This window comes from Henckelia pumila, chromosome 2 (genome assembly GCF_033568475.1).
Source record: "Henckelia pumila isolate YLH828 chromosome 2, ASM3356847v2, whole genome shotgun sequence".
NCBI classification, from domain to species: Eukaryota; Viridiplantae; Streptophyta; class Magnoliopsida; order Lamiales; family Gesneriaceae; genus Henckelia; species Henckelia pumila.
Genome location: NC_133121.1, coordinates 176522467 through 176543304, shown reverse-complemented (window position 1 = coordinate 176543304; position 20838 = coordinate 176522467). Strand labels below are relative to the sequence as shown.

Sequence of the window (20838 nt, the reverse complement as noted above, 5' to 3'; positions counted from 1 at the left end):
TGATTACGCAAACTAGGATGATACTGATTGGGTACAGGATTACCTCGATAATTGTTGTAATTCCTGTTGTTCACATATTGAGCTTGCTCCACACTCTCAAATCCATCAGCAGAATTTACGGCAGTCGCCAGTGATGCTGTCTCATTAGAACTTTGATTCCCTTTGGTCAGTGCAGCCAACTGTGTAGAAATAGTAGCCATCTGAGCGGTCAAAGCAGTGAATGCATCCACTTCATGAATTCCAGCAGCAGGCTTCCTTATTGCAGATCTCTCACTCGGCCACTGATAACTGTTAACAGTCATTTGCTCAAGCATCTCATAAGCCTGTTCAGGAAATTTAGAAAATATCGACCCTCCAGCTGCAGCATCCACAGAAATACGAGTTGGCCCATTCAAACCATTGTAGAATAATTCAATCTGTTCCCAGTCCGGAAAATTATGGTTTGGACACTTTCTAAGCAACTCCTTGTACCGCTCCCAGGCTTCATACAACTGCTCAAAATCTTGCTGTTTGAATGTAGTAATCTCTATTTTCAACTGAGCCGACTTAGCAGGTGGAAAATACTTAGCCAGAAATTTGGAAGCCATATCATCCCATGTAGTGATACTCCCAAGAGGTAGTGATTGCAACCAACTACGAGCATTGTCCCTAAGAGAGAACGGGAACAATCGTAGTTTGATGGTGTCCTCAGTAACACCATGAATTTTTACTGTGTCAGCAATCTCCAAAAAAGTGCGCAGGTGCAAATTTGGATCTTCAGTAGCTGCACCCCTGAACTGATTCTGCTGCACCATATTAATCAGAGCTGGCTTCAATTCAAAGTTATTCGCCGTGATGTTCTGCCGAGCAATCCCAGAATAATGTGTATTGATCACCGGTCGAAAGTGATCTCTGATCGGCACCTGAGCATTATTGACAGCTCTTTCCCTTTCTCTTTCTTCAGCCATTTGTTGCAACTCTTCTCTTCTAGCTTTTCGCAAAGCTTTAGCAGTTTTCTCGATTTCCAGATCAAAGAGCAGTGAGTCGTAACTTTGGCTTTTTCGCATAAACTGCATAGACAAAAATAAAAAAAAATTTAAAATTAGAACCAACAAATAAAATAAAATGCTCTAAATCAAAATTAAGACTAATTAGCACAATTTAATATAAATCAAATAAAATTCAATCCCCGGCAACGGCGCCAAAAACTTGTTGCGTGTTTTTCGCTCGCAAGCGCACGATGTCAAGTTATAATACAGGAATTTAAGTCCAGATCGTTCCCACGGAGAATGAATAAATGATATTATATCAAATATTTGCAACTAATATAATCCTAATCCTATGTAGAGCTACGAAGTTGATTTGATTTTTATAAAACTAAATTTTGCAAGAAACAAAACTAAATAACTACGAGTTCACGAGAAAAAATTCAATAAGTGATGAATGCTAGAGGTTCGACTTCACTTGACTGTATACCACAATTTATTTCTAATGATTGTTCAATTATAAAATCTTCTAGTTTATTAGCCAAGAATCCCTATTATTTTCTACTACCTCTCTCGAGTGTCACGAAGAAATTCGTATTCAATAACAAACTCAATATCTCTATCAAAGTTCAATTATTAAATCCGTTAAATAGCACAAGAATTCTTATAACGACTTCTATGGAGTTATATGCCTCTCGAACAGTATAAATACCAAAGATGTATTTTCCTATGTCGTATTCAAAATCTCCTCTCTCGAGTGATAGATTCTAAATAAAATATCATTCAATCTATGGCCAGTAAATTGAAAGCATTAAGATCAAGAAAACACACATAAACTGTGTGAAGAAATTTAAATATATAAATCAAAATATGTCAATCATGGGTTCCAGTCAAGATCCGTCTACCTCTAGATTAAGAAATTAGTTCATAACGCAATTCAAAATCAAATAACTCATGTTTTTCCAACAATCCATAAACTAAGAAAAACAGAGTTCAAAGAGAAACTAGAACGAATTAGAATGAAGCTTCTCCGTCGCCGGATGCCACCGTCTTCCGTCTTCGTACCGAATTCTCAAGCTCTTTTTCACTTCCAATCGCTCAATAGCCGTCTTATGCTCTGAAAAATTCTCTCTAACCCTCGTATCCCTCAGAATCAGCCTTAAAATCCTTTCTTAAACTCGATCAAAAAACTTTCCAAATTTTAGGATTGCGCAGCGCTGGAGCGCTAGTCATTGGCGCTGGAGCGCCCGTCCAATTTCCTCAACAGCGCTGGAGCGCTGGTTTGATAGCACTGGAGCGCTATTTATTCGACTTTTCACCCTTCGGAAAGCTCCGTGTAGCGCTGGAGCGCTTGGCTTGTAGCGCTGGGGCGCTAGTCTGGGCAATTTTATTTCTTTTTTTTCAACTCTTTTTTCACCTCCTTTTCACTTCTTTTGGCCGATTAAAATGAATAACACTTAAATTCCTGCAAACAACACAAACAACAAGGAAAATGCATAATATCGCTCAAAACACAACAAAAGCCAAGCTAAATCATATAAAATATAAGTGCATAAATTGCACTCATCACGTACCTGCAAAGAAGCCTTTGAATGAACAGTTGATGATTTTGTATTGTTTAGTGTATTTTGTTTCTTGTCATTCATTAAAATATTTGTTTGTTTAATGAAGTTAATTGAAAACTAACTGTTTTTCTTTTATTTTTTTAGTCGTAAGAGGTTGCTACAACTCGAGCATGAAACAAGTGTTGAAGGCCATTGTAGGAGGCGTACAAGATCTGGTCGTGCTGCGTTTTGAGTTGTTTACATTATGTTGGTTAAATTGTGTGTCGAAATAATTATGTAGCAGTCTATGTTGTTACTTTGAGATGCATTATGTTGTTGTTCGTATTCAAGCTTGAACTTGGATTGTGGTACTTTTGGTCAATATATAGTCGTCTACTTTTTCATGGTGCAATGGTGTTTTTATGAGAATTCGTTGGATCATTTTTTTGTTGGTTTATGGTGGTTTATCATTTTTCAAATGGGTCATGTCAAAAAAATTTAGGATGGTTGTACGAAATCAATCAATTAGAATACAAATACGGTCATATATGGAACTTGATTGATAAAATTTGGTACTAACAATAATTAAGTGGGACATGATATTATAGTTACACAATAAACTTGAAGTTTACAAGAGTTCACATCAAATTTATAAAAGCGATACATCGTAACGATTTTCAATTACAACACTAATCCAAATATGCATCAGAAGTCAAGACTACCCATCTAAATGTCCCACAGATTGACAAGAGTCATACACAACTAATCAATGAGTCATTATGATAATTAACAACAAGAAAAGAACGAACATTGCAAAGATAAAACAACCACATCCAAAACAGCAACACACAAATACCATGCTTTCAGAATGTTTTTCACGGGCATCACAGTGGTCGTGCGTCATATGCGGTATAGTCGGTGCTGACCCGCGATCAGAAGAAGCTGAGGATTGCTCATTTACTGTAGAATATATCTTATTTTTCGACCGAGAACCACTGCTAAATTCTGAATTAGGTGGTTGTGTTTGTCCGCTGTAATTGTCATACCAAATAAAGCGGTTTGGATGATGAAGATCTTGAGGACATATATAGTAATAAACCCCTGGACGAGTCGAGCGTGGTCCTGCTTTCCGAAGTGACATCTTGCCTCCCCCACATTGGAATTCGGGTGCCTCCTTCAACTCCATTATCTTTGAATATGGTTTTTGGGAAATAATAAAGATAAACACCCAAATATCAGCATTTATAAGAAATCAACTACTTTATCTTACAAACAAGCTTCTCGATTGAAGCATGATTTATACCTTATCAACTACATTATCTTCACAAATTGCTTCCGGACGAAAATAACAAAATTCAAAAAATAAAAACCCAAATGAACTCCATTAGCTTCAAGATAATATACCAGATCTAAGATATATCAAATCGATTTGTTATGGGTTAATGTAAAAAAAGTACCTTTTGAAAGTAAAGCTTGCCACAGAATGCTTGTCTCCTTCTCCACCTATAGCTTAGTTTTTAGAGTTGAGTTTTGCCGATTTTCTTCTTTTAGGGCATGTACTAGGATAAAACCCCAATTTTTAAAAATAATTCAAACAAAAGGACAAAATAGATATTTCCATAGATTCATATTGAAATTAATATCCAAACACAAAGTACTCTTTTTATATATTGAGATACTTAATTTTGAAATCATGGTACCGTAATTTTCAAGTAGTGCTCGATTTTGTTATCATAGCGCTGAATTACGGAGGCATTATACTTAATTTACATTCAATTGTACTTAATATATGAATTAAAATATCTTGGGGATGTGCGAGCAACTCATGAAAATGATTAAATATGATATAAGTCATCATAAACATTAACTAAATATTAAATTGCCAAAGACCGTATAATTTTTCTGGTAGTGCTCGATTTTGTTATGAGAGATCTCAATTATGGTGGAATAATACTTGATTTACATTAAATTATACTTGATATATAAATTTAAGTGTCTTGTGGATGTGCGAATAACTCATGAGAAAGATAAAATATGATATAATCCTAACTTCTATTTTATAGTTATGTTATGGATAAAAAGTATTGAGAATAAAGTTATTTTTGGGTTAAGTATGACATATGTTGATGTGATCTTTCATTGTGTTCAACTATATTGGTCTCTACTTAAGTATTGATCATGCATAACTAAACTATTTGATCCACCAATTGTATTATGATTTGATTTCATAATAATGTCTTACATGGATATATTTTTATTTCTTATACATGACTCATCTTCATCTGATAAGTCATCAGAATCATTAACTAAATATTAAATTGCCAAAGACCGTATAAAATTTTGAGTAGTGCTCGATTTTGTTATCATATCTCTTAATTACGGTGGAATAATACTTAATTTACATTTAATCGTACTTGATATATGAATTTAAGTGTCTTGTGGATGTGCGAATAACTCATGAAAAAGATAAAATATGATATAATTCCTAACTTCTATATTATAGTTATGCATCAATATGATTACATAGTCACATAAACATTTATAAATATTAAGTACAAAAACGTGTGTGCACGTAAAATTTTCTGGTAGTGCTCGATTTTGTTATGAGAGATCTCAATTACGGTGGAATAATACTTGATTTACATTAAATTGTACTTGATATATGAATTTAAGTGTCTTGTGGATGTGCGAATAACTCATGAAAAAGATAAAATATGATATAATTCCTAACTTCTATATTATAGTTATGCATCAATATGATTACATAGTCACAGAAACATTTATAAATATTAAGTACAAAAACGTGTGTTCACGTAAAATTTTCAGGCAGTGCTCGATTTTGTTATGAGAGATCTCAATTACATTGGAATAATACTTGATTTACATTAAATTTTACTTGATATATGAATTTAAGTGTCTTGTGGATGTGCGAATAACTCATGAAAAAGATAAAATATGATATAATTCCTAACTGCTATTTCATAGTTATGCATCAACTACGGTGGAATAATGCTTGATTTACACTTTATATCCAAAATACAGTGTTCCCAAAACAAGCAAAGCCAAAATACATTTGTGTTCAAAAACCTCCAACACAAAACACCTTTCTTTTTCCCAAAAAGTTGTCAATGAAATTCAATCTTTTGGCAAGATTGCTTTATCATCTGACAGTATCATAGCAACAATATGTGCTCTATAGGCTTCAATCGAACAATCCTCTTCTTCCTTCCAAAATGAAGGATCATCTCGTGCAAAGCATTCACCCCACAAACATGTGAACACACCGCAGTTTAAGTCACCTTCTTGTGCACGACTCTTTTGGAATAAGACATCACCTTTTCCATAGTCACGATGTAGCACGTTCCAAAGATACCCAGCCACAAACTTTGCCTATAAAACATTAAATTCATCGAATAATATTGGCATTAACACTTATTTTATAAACACATAAGTTGATTTATGACTTACATAAACTTTGGCGGCACCTTTGGCGAAAGGGGAGGACAATGAGTCTTTCACGATGAAATTCTTTTGAGAAGGATTAAAAACCAGTAGAAACCGGTGATTCCTATAACATATAGGGAAAAGGATGTATTTGCGGCATTCAAGAGTTTGATGTGTGAGATCTGATAGTTTCTCTCTAGTACTTCCACAAAGCTTCGACATGAATGCACCAAATTCAAGATCTTTCACTTTTTTTTCCTTCCAGGTCTCAAGTTTCTCAAGCACACGAATCTGTGTTTTGTCAGAGATAATATTATTATGTTATGAGACTCTAGGTTACTTAAATATTGAAGTACACAGAGAGAAAATTACAACACTTTCCTGCACATATGGAGGCATGCAAAAAATTTCATGACCATATAATCTTCCTTTGGTACTTAAAATAGTGAAGTACGCGAGAACCATATCTTCACGTAATTCTTCCCCAAATAAGCACTGCAATAGTTGAGCTCCATCAAGGAATACATCACTATGTTGCCAAACTATACTACTACGATAAAATAATTATGAAAAAACATATAGGATGAACTAAAATAACTTAAATTCAAGTTATTTTTTTAAAAAAACATTTACCCAAGTGTATCCCCGTTGAGAAATGATTCTATAACATTCCTTTCATCGGTACAAAGCTCTTTATGCCCAGAGTAATCAAGTCTGCCACTGTACTGGTTCAAAGTTTTCTCCACCGCACATGAAGCAATTCCAGCAACATCTAAACTTGTGTCTGACTGCACGAATTTAATACTAAATCATACGAGTATATAAAATTACCATTAAAACAAGTATGGGGTTGTTATTCACAATACCAATTCAACATGCTCCTGAGAAACTTCCTGGCAGTGCGACAAACGTTTTCTCTTTGGTTGTGGGGTGCTACTAGGATTTCCAATATTCAATTCTTCAGATCCAGCAATACCACTAGATTCATCACTATCACCTCCAACTTCCTCCACAAATAACTTTGTCAAACTGTCCAACAATGGATCTCCATCATACTCCACCTTCACATTCAAACTCTCGCCACCAAGATCTGCATTTACATCCCTATCTCTACCAGAATAACCACTATTTTCTTTATTCACACCACAATCACCATCACCATCATCTTTACTCAAAGGAACACCACCTTGAAAGCCAGTAATTTTTTGCTTCAAAGATTTTATCTCAACCTCTAAACTTTTAACATAACACAACAAATCTGCATCCTTCGAATTATAATTTACTTTAAAAAATAATTTATTCACAATAAGTTTATTATTTCACAAGCTCTCAATACAGGACATATTTTAATTATAATCAATTACCTCACCACCAATTTGCATCTCCCCAATCAGTTTTTTTTCCTCTTCAAATGCTACAATCGACACAATCTAATCACAAAAAACAGGATCTAGTTAGATTCACAATCAAATATAAACAAAAGTGTCCATACATAAATAAATATCTATATATATATATATATATATATATATTACCTTGTTACAACTTATCGAATTTAACAAGGATTCAGCCATTTTAACGCTAAGTGGAAGTTCACTTTCTCCCCACTTAAACAACCTTGGAAAACAACGTATCGCACGAGGTTTACCAAGTGATGGGACTATTTCATAAACCCATGCCTACGACAAAAATTTATGATAATTAATATTTAATATGAAAGTATCACAATTTTTACATACAAAACAAACTCACCATCATCCCAACAATGCAACCATCAACATATGCTTTCTTTCCTATCTTAATTTTTGAATAACCAAGATGCTCATGAATTCCTTCACGCAAGAATCTAAAGGCGACATCTCCCCATCCATAGTCAAAGAAAGTATCCAAATCATCCAAATACGGAAAAATAAACCTTGGCGTAACATAGTTACTAACAGAAAATATAATTGTGTTGAAAATTAATAAAATATAAAATCTAATAAAATCATCCACACCAATGTCCGAATTGTCATGAACTAATTCCAAAAGCTTATCTTTTATCATTCTTCTCTTAATAGTAACCATTTTTTTTTATCCAAAATGACGATAAAAAAAACCTGATCCCATTTTCAAATCAAGATTAACAGGATGCCCAACACTAGGCAACCCTATTACGATAGAAAACTCCGGTGAAGTGAATGGAACCATCAGACTTGAGCCAAATCGGAATTTTGAGGTTTCTACTTCGAATCTTTTAAGAATTGAATCAATTCTACAAGTTCCAATGGACAGGTTGGGCATCTTCAGCCAAGGTCCAAGTGGTGTAGCCTTTATCCTCCCCATTTGCCTTTCACTTAGTTTTGGGACTAATTTTTCCATAACACCTAAAAAATATGGTGGCGAACAACGTGAAAATGCTTCTTTGCCTCTTGATACAATACTAGCAATAGGGTCATCATTGTTTCTCCTTTTTCGTGACATTCTGATATAAAAAACATACAAATTCACCAATTATCTTAGATAAACAAACAATTCAGAATAGTTCTTATCAAAACTAAAACAAAAAATTAAAAATTCAGTATTTCAAATTCATACAGATGATCGAAACCCCAACCAATATATCAATACAATTACAATTTTGAAAATAATAAAAAAATTCAAACCAGATCCTAACATAATTCAACGCACCAAAAAAATGCATTTGGAAACAAAATAGAAGAAACTCTCACACATATACAAATATCACAAATATTTTTTTTAATTGTCACAGTCGTACAAATAACAAAACTAAAACTTTGTAAACCAAAACCTAACACTAATTTCAACTAAACAATTTCCAATAGTTTCATAGTCGAAAAAATTCATGAAAATTTTTTCGAACTACGAAAGAACAATTTTGCCCAAAAACACAGAAATATACATTACACAACATAAAACCTAGAAATCGAACCACTAAACAACAAAAATATTGGTAGTAGTCGGTTTGAAAACCCAGTGTAAAGATGAGCTTACACTTGCTTCGTCGGCCTGTTTTCCCTCCGAGGTCGGTTGCTCGAATAAACTCGAGTTCTCCCAGCTCCGCCAGGAGTTTTCCTAGCTTTGTCTCAGCTGATCTCTGTTCAAGTCCCCGTGAATTCGAGCCGCTGTGAGTTTTCCTAGCTCTGTCTCAGCTCTGATCTCCGTTCAAGTCCCCGTGAATTTTCCCACATGCAATTTCTGTCCCGGCTCTGATCTCCTTCAAGTCCCCGTGAAGTTCCCAGATGCAATTTCTGTTCTCGATTTGAGTGGGAACAAAAATAATTAATATACTTCACAATGAAGCAGGGGTATAATAGTAAAAACTAGTTTAGGGAGTTAATGAAATAAAATACATTGCAGCAGGTAGTGCAGACAAAAAATAAATACACGGGGACTGAATCCAATTGAAACATTGGGCAGAGGGATTTAAGCCCAATTAACCCATGAATTATCGCATTAAATCAAATTATTTAATTGATATATATATATATTGAATTAATTACTCAAATAATTTGAATAAAGCATATAAATTAGATAAAACTATAAATTTGATCTTTTATGTTTGTATCATTATCTTATCAATTGTTGATTTTTTTTAAAACAAAAAAAATGGACATATTATAATGTCACACCAACACACATGTGGTAAAAAAAATCTACACCGATAAATTAATGATTGATTCTTCACTACTATGCTACTGATCCAATCAAGATCTAGCCTAGCTAGCCCAACGGTGAGATGTTACAAGTTAAGAATAAATGAATTACATGAATAAGAATCTATTGTACAAACGGTGGGGCCTAAATTGTAGCAAACATATTCCACATGCTAGCCTATCATGGAAATATATATATATTTTTTGATCTCACGTACCTTATTATTCAAGATTTTTGTGAGCAACTGCCAACTTACTTCGTAGGCTCAAAAAAATCCTACACAATATGATATGTGTGATCAGAACTATAAATATATATATATGTGTGTGTGTGTTGTGTGTGCATTTTTATATAAAGACGATACTCATAGTCGTTATTTTTATGTACATTGGATAAAATTTCGGGCTAATATAATATTTTACAGATCATGTTAGTCAAGTAAATCATAGTAAACAAATCTTGTGCAACAGAATCTCTCGAAAAAGTGTAGGTGAGGGGAATCTAATTCCTAACCACCAGTCAAGCGTTTTCCTACTCCAACAATTCGGAAACCTCCTAATTAAAGTGAGAATCCTTATATTTAGTTCATTCATGCATTAAATGCTATCATGATGTTCACATGAACATTTTGCAGTGTCCATGAGGTATCCACAACAGTGCCCAGAATATCAAAATTATATATATATATATATATATATATATATATATATATATATACACGAGTTTTGATATGTTGCACACCCACTGTTGACACTTATCTGAGTACTGTTGAAGAGACATCCACATATTGGATGTGATGAAGCATATAAAAACAGTGTGTATCATATCAAAACTACATGTGTGTGTTCTTTGCATAGCATATATGGATGATAGATTTGTTCGGGGAAATATTTTTTTTGGTTTAGTAAGTTTTTTTTTTGGTCCATTAACTTCTTAATTTTTGGTTTTGGTTCAATAAGTTTTGGATTTTGGCTATTATGATCATTTTTACCACGAAATTTTATGCCAAAAGACGTTAATTAGATGATGACTAAAACATATTTTGGTGTAACAATAACTTAATGGTTATGATGAAATGCAAAAACTTGTGAAGTTTGTCGGCTTTGTTCGTATTTTTTTTCATGTTAACTTGAAATAAATTGATTTCTCTCCAAAATCAAAATTTTCACAAAATTTCTGCAACATTAGCTTTAGTCACCCTCTAATTAATGTTTGACAACAAAAAACGAGCATTCCATCGTTAGATGACCAATGTAGCCAAAATAATTTGTTCGGGTTTTTTCATCTTAAGTTGCTTTAAAATAAATTGATTTCTCTCCAAAATCAAGATTTTCGGAATTTTTTTTGCAACCTTAGCTTGAAATCTTTAACCACCCTCTAGTCAGCATTTAATTACGACAAAAAATGAGTATAACATTATTAGATGAACCAAGGTAGCCAAAATTCAGAAGTTATTTGTACATTTGTACTAAGACAAAAAACTAAAAGTTGGTAGACCAAAAAAAAAAACAAGTAATTTGACCAAAAAATTATTTGCCCAATTTGTTGGTGTAAAGTAAGACATTATGATGAATTACACGTTATCTTCAAATTACTATTTTCTTAATTCTTAAGGGTTGTGATATTTGTTGACATCTCGTTGAGAGAGAAAAACTATTGTTATAATTTGAATTAATTGATGAGAAAAAGAGTCTATACCATTCAAAATATTTAGATAATATATAATGGGAGATGCCATTTTTTTTTTTGTATAATGTGACGTATTTTTTGTGATAGTCGATCTGATATCTATTTGTTGTTGTTGTTACATTTATATAACTTTCAACTCTAGCTCAAAGTTTTGTACAATTGTGCTAAAAAAATTGTACAATTAAGAAAATTTCCGATCCTACATTAGATCGTCAGTTTTTTTTTTTTTTTTTTTTTAAAATCCCGACTATTTGGTCATATACGAAATTTAACTTGTTTTTATTTCAAAATTTTAGTATCTCGATCGATCCCTTGGGGGGTTTTTCCTTGAAAGCATAATGAGTGCTGTAGAAGTAAATGAAAACAAGTTAATTATAAGAACTCGGGTAGGATACAAAAAAGTTTATTATGAAATATAACACTCAACATCCATGTTTCAGAATCTTGATCGAATGTGTACTTGACATCTAGCCTCAAGTTGATAAATATTTCTAACATATACATACATTTTAATCATAAATTTGAATAATTTCAACCTATTTTGCGTAAATTGACAAGAAAATTATTACAAATATTTGAAATATAGTTATACAAATACAACAATATATATAAATTGATGTGTGGAATATTTATTTTCTACTTTCATCCTTGTGGCGATACTTTAGTCCTCAAACATTTTAATTAATACGATACTTTAAGCACTAATTTTTTTTTCATAAAAAGACTACGAAATTATACCGTATCATAAAATTTTAACTATAATTAAGTTAACAACAAAAACTAATGTAAGAGTGTGATATCTTTTAAAGTTTAGGAACTATAGTCTAGATTCTAGAATGAATATTACACCATGTAAAACTATTTTATTAAATGTTTATATTTAGAAACAAAAATATTTCAGGTCAGCGCATCATTTAAAGGTTATTTGTTTTCATTTCCCATTTACTCTGTACATCAATTTAACGTTTATCATCAATTGCAAAATATATAACATGTTAAAGAAGGTGAGTGTCAAATATATGAAGTTTAAGAGAGGTGAAATGTAAATTACCCATCCTTTTATATCAACTGTTATGTTAAATTTTTTATAAAATTTTTTTATTTTAAACATGACATGATTACATAAGTTTCTAAATATAAATTTGGATCATTTTACATCTCGCTATGGTTTATTCTTCCAAAATAAAGTTTCATATAAAAATAATTACAAAATTTTGTATATATCAAGATAATAAAATATATATGTCAAAATAAATCGATTTACGTTATAAATGTGTGTGTATTCACCGCATAATATTAATTTTTGGGAAAATTGCAAATTTAGTCCTGTATGTTTGTCATTTTGCGATTTTGGTCCTTTATGTTTTCACATTTCAGTTTTAGTCCTGCATGTTCTGATTTTTGGCAATTTCGGTCCTTTTTATTCAAAAATGCTTACGTGGCACTGTACACGTCAGCTCCACATCAGCACTGAATTGGTGCCACGTCAGCGCCACGTCTGAAAAAGGACTAAAATTGCCAAAAAAATAAAGATAGCGGACTAAAACTGAAATCTAAAAATATAAAAGACTGAAATCGCAAAGTGAAAAATATACAGGACCAAAAACGCAATTTTTCCTTAATTTTTAGCTTCTCATATTTCAATGTAACATTTTTGTGGACCCTAAACTTTAAAACAACAATGTGATTTTACTCCTTACGGTTAAATCTATGGTTAAAGTTAAGGGCAAGGACTAAATACAAAATATGCCAATTTTTTAAAGTTTATGGACGACCAAATTAAAGAAGTTGAATTGAAACCCTCAAAAAAAGAAAAAGAAAAGATGTTGAATTGAAACATATAGATGCCACGAAAATATGATGATTAAAATCACAAATTAAAAGGATTTCCAACTAGTTTTCTTTAGTCGAGAAAGAGATTTCTGGATCTTAAACTCGAGACTTCAATGTAAATCAGAGATGCATGATATATCAGATGTGCTATATATAGCTTCTCAATTTAAACTTTAATTCATACGAATTACATATAGTTGTAATACATTTTCAATTTACCCGATACACATGAATGCAATTTCCTTCTCCTTCTGCAATCGTTTCAAAACGCGCGTTTTCTTCTCCATCGTGATCCCGGTCCCTTGATATGTTGTCTTGATCAACGTCGTTTTGAAGCTTTATTTGTGCGATACAACATCCTTTTTTGGATTTATATAAACTAGCTAGCAATCGATATGATCTTCTCCTTATACATCCAGTCCTGTGAAATTTATCGCCTTCGATCCCTCGATTAAGTGTTCCGACTCATCAGTCTAGTAGATCTCAGTTTAGCCATGGCTTCTGATGCAAAGCCGGCAGTAGTCATGGCTATAGCTCCATAATTATTGGAGTAGCTAGTGCCGAATTAACCATGTTAGATTATTTATAAAAAAAAACTTGATTATATATATTTATATTACGACAATGGACTAAAGTGAGAGACGAAAAGAACAAGGATGAGTTCTTTCCAATGAATTTGCCATCACTTTTGCCAAAGTGATGGGTGTAATTAGCAACATTTTCTGGATTTATCGATGGTTCCAAATTAAGCATCAAGTGTTAACTTTTCCTTTCTTTGTGTTACTCACCCGGAGATGGCGATGGTAAAAGAGCGATTTACTTGACTAACATCCCAGTACGCATCAAAGAATAGCTTTCCATCTAAAAAACAAGTACATGCAAGGATCCAACCACCCCATTAGGCCATTACACTGAACACACATCTTTCTTAAAAGAACACGCAATCATCCCAGTTTGTTCTTTTTTGTTCTTTTTTTTTTTTCCCCTTGTTTTCCAAATTTTGGATTTAAAAAAATACAATTTCGTCCTTAATTTAGGTGATTTCTAACTCAATAAATAAGAAAAATAATTTTTTAAGTCTTTTTAAAACTTGGGAGTTTTGATCCACTAATATAAGTATTGAAAGTTTTGTTTTGGTGTAGTAAATTTGATTTTTTCCTTTTTAGTCTTATTTCACTTGGTGTTGATGTGACATCGGAAAATATTGATGCGACATTATAAACTGCTGACACGACCCATCAATTGGATCAGAATAGATGCAAGTTTAAAAAAATTGGACAATGCTACATGTACATCGAGAGTTACGCATTGGTTTATATTGCATTTGAAAGTACAAATTAAAATTATCTCAAATACGTTTTGAAAAGAGTTTTCTCAAAATAAAATATAAGATTATTTCTTTAATTTCAAGTGCAATATGTAGATTACTAATGTGTACACGCCCACTATATCATGTAGCATTTTTCTTAAAAATCAGTGCATCTAAACAAAAAATTGAAAAGTTAATTAACTGAATTAATAAACCTAAAACTGGGCAAAGTTAATGAAGCAAGAAAATTATTTTTTCGAATAAATATTCGCCCAAGGTCTACAATTTAACACAAGAATTCAGTCCGTTTAAAAGAGTTTCCTCACCTTAAATGGGAAGTGAATCGATCATTCAATTAAACCTCAGAAAATTCAACCTCCACGAATATGATCCAACCAAAACACAGCAAAGAAACAGCTAGCAAATATATATTTCTTTCAAGAACATAAACAAAGCTCCATAAAATTGCACTAAAAACCTCAGAATATATAGCTTAAGTATGTGTGTGTAAATATATATATCCAAAAAAATTAAACAGGATCAACATCGGATCTCAAACTTATTTTTCTCCAAACATAGCGGTGGCGGCGGAACGAAACTCAGCCAGGACTGGATATGGAGTAAAACCCTCTGGTTTTCTTCCAAAAAAACTTGAAAGAAATAGAGGTTTAACTCCTTATCCATGCCCCGGACAAGTCATTCCGCCGATTTTTGATGGGGAAAACATCCACGCCCACACACATATATATAGTGGATGCATGCATGTAAATTATGAATGAAATTCAATATATTGCGTCATTGTGGGGCTAGCTTACACAATAATAGTGCAGATAAAGTGAAGAATGGCATAAATTAATGGCTGTTTTTTAATTTGTCCCATTGGCTCCCAGCAAGTTTCTGTGATGGAAGATGGTTGGCGATTCGGGAATCATTTCAAATTTTGTGTGGCGCTGATGTATGCATATCTTATATTCTCCATTATATATCAACGGCCTGTATTTGTTATTCAGCGCCCATGCAGACGAAAATATTATCTTTGACTAAGTGGACATGCCTTTATACTTGGTGTGACAAGTTTGATGCTACATATGTTTATTATATTATGTGGGAAGGAAAATTTTGAACATAAAGTATTAAATTAGTGTGCATCAAAGTTTAACTTTGATTTTTTGGTTTTAAGTTATGTTTTGGTCGAAAGGTTGATATGACAAAGAAATATATATATAGTATCGAAAAAGACTGACATATCCGAAATTACTAAGTACTAATTGTCCAATGATATATATCTTAGCAATTGAACCTAAAACGCTTGAATTAAAAGTTTGCTTACTAAATCTGAATTTGAAAACTTAATATATCGAAACTCAAAATTATACAAATTAATTAACAATAAAGTTATTTTGCTTATTAACATATATACAAGAATTGGATGGAACTGTAAAATTTGTTTAAAGATATTATCTTTAACTGCAAATTTATTTAAAGATACTATTAAAATTTTAACTTTTAGCACAATATTATACTGTTAAAAATTGTATGATAATGCTTGATGATGATGGATTTATATTTGAAAGAGAACGACACAAAATAATATTTTTAAAAAATATTTGTCATTAAAAAAAAATCACCCTACAATGATTGAAGGTATATTAACTAGGGGTGGGTTTTCGGTATACCGTATAAAAAATATTAGCATGAAAAAAATTCATACCGGTACCGATATCAAAATTCTGAAATGTTGGTATGGAAAAAATCTATATTGGTACCATATAGATACCAAAAAAAAAATTTAATATACCAAAAAAATGTCTATATTTCAAAAAAAGTTAGGTATGGTATGCCGAAAAGTCGGTATTTTAGCTCGGTATCCCAGCCCTAAATTATTAACATGCGTGTATCTTTACGACCATTTGATGGAGAGTTTGAGGCAGGGCCGTCTCCAGAATATTAGAGGCCCTAGGAAAATATTTACGGGAGAAAGCTATATAAATTTTTTAATTAAATATCGATACAATCGCTTCATCGTCTAAAAATCAAAATTTCAAATTTTTGTAACTAAAAATAATGACATAAACAACAATTGAATCAAAATATAAAAAATAAAACTAAAACTAAAAAAAAACTCAATAAATACTCAAATTTCATGAGTCAGAGATGAATTAATGCATAATACAAATATAATAAGAATCTCCAAATTAAAAAATTAAGTAAAAATCATTCTCATTGTCGAATAAGAAAATTACAAGATTTTAGTATATCGAGATCAAAAATTAAATTAATTAAAAAAAATCAACCGCAATACAAAAATAGACAAAAATTAATCTCATCTCATTCAATAAATAAACAAAAGATGATTAGTCCAATTTGAATACCTTAACTCATCTGAGATGATCAATTTAACGAAAAAAGATATTTTTTTAAAAAAATAGAATTAAAGATACCTTTTAACTAAAGAAATGATGAAAAAAAGTACAAAAAATTGACACGATTTCGAATTTTAAACAAAATAAATAGACTTATATAATATTTTAAATATAAAAAAATACTTAAAAAATTTTTTAAAATTTTTTTTTTTTGAGGCACCTGCCGAGGGGAGGCCCGGCAACCGCCTAGGCCGCCTCCCCTTGGAGCCGGCCATGGTTTGAGGTAGCATAAATTCTAAATTAAAATAGTACTATATATCAGCATCGATCAATCAGTCACACACACCCGATTATAAATTTACCATATTTTTCGGATGCATCAAAACTTAGGTGAGAAATAGTACGTACTTTAGATCAATTAATTTATAAGATGAATATCTGATCCGATCTTACTCATAAAAATATTATTTTTAGTTGTCAAAAGTAATATTATTTTTTCACTACACACACATGACATCATGAATTTTAATTTTTTTTTAAACTAAATTTTCTTATTTATTATCATGACAACTATACAATTATTATTGGCCTTCGAATTTTCAGTACTCTTTCATGTCTTCCCTTTATGCAACGTCAGGAATAGTACTCTAACCACGAAGAAGCCAATAATGATAGATATCAAGATTCAATTAATATCGGAACATCATCACACATCATCAATATATATATATGCACAAAATTAAAACTTTGAGGCATCGACCAGCATGCAATGGGGCAACGTACCGAAATAGTACACATATTAGGACAGCCAACAAATAAATTTGTAAAGGAGGACGAGGACAAGGGATGAAGACGAGGACCGAAATACTGAAAATTTTCGAGTATAGGATGATCATAGATATATGTCAGATTGAATTTGTGTCGGAATATCAAAAGTTTTAACTTGTGAAATTGTATAATTTAATTAATTATTTTAAATTATACACCAGTCCAAGTCCAAATACTAAGTTTTATCGATTTTCATTCTCCATTAATAATCAACCTAGCTCCCAATAACATGCCTTGTAACTCAAGAATCAAACATGAGACATTTTCTCTTGTGTTAATTTTATTATCAAGCACTTATTACTTTACGAAAATATATATATATATATATATATATATATTTTGTATGATATATATAGTCATGCAAACTATTTTTTTTTTAAAAATCGTACCTCAACCCGAACCCAGATTAATGAGATCATGATTCATGACCTCGAAAGTGTATCTAAGAGCATCCATATGAGATCATATTTTATAATAAAATTTATATTTACGTAAAACTGGCCCTGCATTAGCTACCTTACTCATCCCTAAATTTATATTTAATTACGGTGCCTAGCTCTCTAAATTTAGGTGATGAAATTCATTTTATAAATATTAAAATATTATTCTTCGAACGTTCTACTCTCTCCCTCATGTCAAGGAGAGTAACAATAATAAAAATATATAGGGAGATAGAGAAAGGAAAAAAAATTCGAGATTTGGTAAATTACAGTGAATTTGATGTATAGGTTATTTTGTGGAAAGTGAATATCCAAATTTAATAAAGTAGTTTTTTTATTCTAAAATTTTAAATTTAATACTTTAGATAGTGAATTTGAAGTGGAACCTAAATTAATGTAGATATCTATCAATTCATATCAGGTCTACACATTTTTCGGGGTTAGTCTATGCTATACGGAGAGTGTTTTTTCCCTATTTTAATACCATTAGATCACGTATGACCCATATATTTTTATAGAAATTGACATATGTGTTGATGATCCAATGACTGATATTTGACCACATCATGGGGGGAGAAGTACTCCAGGTGTAGCATAGAATAATCCCATTTTTCGGTAGACCCTATATACGAGAATAAATTTTCATCTTTGGAGGACATATACACCCTTAGGTATTGCGTTAACGTTAGCATGAAACTTTTCACAAACACTAGTAAACTCTATTAAGAAAGGTATTATTGTTAGCAGCAATATCGAAACAATTACATTTTTAATCATGTTAACGGTGAATTTGCATTTTTAGTTCCAGTAAACTCTTTAATTTTTTTTTTGAAAACTTACATATAAAATTTCAAATTATTTTATTTGACAATCCAATGCCATCCTCTCTTTTTTTTGACAAAAACAATTTTACCTAATGGTTTGCAAACCCTTCCATAACATGAGTACCAGATGCACAGTATTCATGCCAGTTGCATCCATCAATTCCCAGCATTTGTTTCAAGTTCCAATTCTCGGCCTCTAGCTCTGCCTCCCTCTCCTTGCTTGCTTGCAGCTCCTTCTGGAGCACAGCTTCCTTCTCTTTGAACTCGCTCACTTGCTCTTCCAACTCGACTTTATTTCGTTCCAAGTCCTCCAACTTCTCCCGGCTTCGTTTCTTGGATCGTTCTCTGTTGAACCGGCTCGTAATCTGCTCCACATCCAGTCCTGTTACTCCCACAAGCTCAAGCTTCTTCTGTTTAGTCAAGTGTTCGGATTCTTCGAACGCTTCATTCAGCGCATCGATTTGATGTTTTTCGAACCGTTTAGCCATATCAATATGACACACTGCACCTTGATTAGTCTTATCATATATGTTTAGGAGTCATTTATATATAACAAAACATATGATTGAGACAAGCAGATGAAGTTAAGACAAGACGGCAAGAACTAAGAACATTAATTTTCCAGCACCAATGGAGTTTCCCTATATACGTGGAGGGGGACAGTCGGACAGATCTTTCGACAGAATCAATTCATTAATATAAAATGTTCGAGGCGTTGTATACCATGTGTCCATGTCACGTTATTACGCAAATACAAACGTATATGAGATTATGATGTCATTTAAGGCTTAGTAGTAAAAGATAAGTACCGGCCATTGAGTTAGCAAAATTTTCTTTCAAAAACATTTTTTTTAAAAAAAAATACAGAAACCACAAAATAAGCATAATTAAAAGTCTCACAATTATATGCTTGTGGTATGTTTCTAAACAAAAAAAAAAAAAAGGAGAGGAAAACACAGAGAATTTTGAGACGTATTTTCATCCAAAAATGTTAAGAAATGAACTTGTACCTAACTCAATCCCAAAAGCTAGCTCAACGGGGAAATAAACATCTGAAACGTGGAGATATTAACGGGTGACCCAACTATGGGCAACCCAACCCATACACGGCGGGTCTGGGCTCTGATACCATGTAATTAAGAAATGAACTTGAACCTAAGAACTTTCAGGAACTCTATACTACCAATGTGTGACATATTTCAACAAAAACAAAGGAAACTAGCTCCACTGCATTCACTCCATATATATCTGTGGGTTCGATTCGACCCCGCGAGCAAAAACAGAGCAGCGGCGGAACGAAACTCACCCAGGACTGGATATGGAGTAAAACCCACTGCTTTCTTCATCACAAGGTGAAAGAAACAGAAATTTAACTCCACATCTAGTCCCGGACGAGTCCTCCCGCCGATTCGGGCCGAACTCTTGATGCTAAAAACATTCACACCAGGGGAATATATATAGATGCAAAATGAACTCATCATTGCGACATTGTACGTGGGTATTACACAACAGTGAATATACATAGAGGAATGGCATCTTCTCCATAAATTAATGGCTGGATTTTTGTCCCATGCATTGGCTCGCAGCAATTTTCTGTAGTGGACGATGGTGGGAATTATTTCAAATTCGTGTGGCGGTGACGTTGGCGTAGATTCTCCGTAATAAACGGCCTGTATTTGTTGTTGATCTGCTATGCATGGCCCACATTGACTAAAATATTATCTTTGACTCGAAATTTTATTGGAAGGAATATTTTTATGTAAATTTTGTATAAAATATATATGAGATTGTGAATTTATGTCAAAACTATTATATTAGACACAAGTTATTAATATAAAATAATGAAATATCTTCACTGTTTTCTTTTTATGATGTAGGAACCTATCGTCCCTAATTATTAATACTTTTGAATGAATTTATGAGCTAATGCAATAATTTAAAA

At 32.3% G+C, this 20838-nt stretch overlaps 1 non-coding gene across 1 annotated transcript; it reads left to right on the top strand.

Moving 5' to 3' along the window:
* The first annotated feature begins 432 nt into the window (after positions 1-432).
* LOC140885690 (small nucleolar RNA R71) lies at positions 433-538 on the top strand. Its single transcript, XR_012151109.1, has one exon. It is a non-coding gene; the product is annotated as a small nucleolar RNA R71 (small nucleolar RNA).
* Positions 539-20838: the final 20300 nt, after the last annotated feature.